We start from the raw sequence: 1,681 nt of genomic DNA, 5'->3' as shown, positions 1-1,681 counted from the left end.
TTTTTTTTTTTTTTTTTTTGAGACGTAATTTAAAACATTCAAATATGAAAATTAGTCCAACAGAACACGACGGGATCATAGGCTCTGAAGTCTGGGTTTCCATCCTGGATCTGTGGCCATGAAGGACATGCTTAACCTCTCAGTCTATAGCTGTGTCAGCATATAATATAATAACATGCTTTCATGCAACTCTGCAACTCACTCATTGATTTCCAGTTACAGGTCAGTTGGATCTTTGGATTGACCCACTGACCTGTTCTTCAGATGGGAGAATTTCCACTGATCACAGTTACTGACTCTTTCCTCATCTCTGTCCTCCTGTAAAGCACACCCAGTGATTTTTTTGTTTTGTTTTGTTTTGTTTGAGACAGAGTTTCGCTTTTGTTGCAATGGCGCAATCTCAGCTCACTGCAACCTCTGCTTCCTGGGTTCAAGTGATTCTCCTGCCTCAGCCACTCGAGTAGCTAGGATTACGGGTGCCCTCTACCATGCCCGGCTAATTTTTTGTGTTTCTAGTAGAGATGGGGTTTTACCATGTGTTGGCCAGGCTGGTCTTAAACTCCTGACCTCAGGTCATCCACCCACCTAGGCCTCCCCAAGCGCTAGGATGACAGGTGTGAGCCACCGTACCCAGCTACCACCCACTGATTTTAAATTTCAGATATTGTAGTTTTCAATTCTCCAGTTCCCATTTGGTTCATTTTTTATTTATTTATTTTGAGACAGAATCTCACTTTGTCACCCAGGCTGGAGTGCAGTGACACAATTCTGCTCATTGCAACATCTGCCTCCTGGGTTCAAGCAATTCTCCTGCCTCAGCCTCCTGCGTAGCTGGGATTACAGGTGCCGGTCACCAGGCCTGGCTAATTTTTTTTTTTCTTTTTTTTAGAAGGAGTCTCACTCTGTCAACTAGCCTGGAGTGCAGTGGCACAATCTCGGCTCACTGCAACCTCCACCTCCCAAGTTCAAGCCATTCTCTTGCCTCAGCCTCCCGAATAGCTGGGATTACAGGCAACCGGCACCACGCCTGGCTAATTTTTATATTTTTAGTAGAGATAGGTTCTCACCATTTTCGCCAGGCTGGTCTTGAGCTCCTGGCCTTCAGTGGTCTGCCCACTTCAGCCTCCCAAAGTGCTGGGATTGCAGGAGTGATCCATTGTGCCTGGTCAGTTATTTATTTTTTGTCATGCATGTTTTTCTTCCTGCCATTGAGCATAGTTATAATGACTGATTTAAAATCCTTGTCTTCTGGCCGGGAGCGGTGGCTAACATGGTGAAACACCATCTCTACTTAAAAAAAAAAAAAAAAAAAAAATCTGGGCGCCGTGGGTCACACCTGTATTCCCAGCACTTTGGGAGGACCAGGCAGGTGGATCACGAGGTCAGGAGATTGAGACCATCCTGGCTAACATGGTGAAACCCTTTCTCTACTAAAAGTACAAAAAAATTACCTGGGCGTCTTGGCAAGTGCCTGTAGTCCACCTACTCGGGAGGCTGAGGCAGGAGAATGGCGTGAACCTCGGAGGCGGAGGTTGCAGTGAGCCGAGATGGCGCCACTGCACTCCAGCCTGGGCGACAGAGCAGGACTCGGTCTCAAAAACAAAAATCCTTGTCTTCTAATCTCAACATCTGGGTCATCTTGGGGTCAGTCTCCTTATTATCTTCTTGAAAATGGCAGGCC

This window comes from Rhinopithecus bieti, unplaced genomic scaffold (assembly GCF_001698545.2).
Source record: "Rhinopithecus bieti isolate Rb0 unplaced genomic scaffold, ASM169854v2 scaffold_15776, whole genome shotgun sequence".
Classification (NCBI taxonomy): domain Eukaryota; kingdom Metazoa; phylum Chordata; class Mammalia; order Primates; family Cercopithecidae; genus Rhinopithecus; species Rhinopithecus bieti.
Note: the sequence above shows the minus strand (reverse complement) of the source record.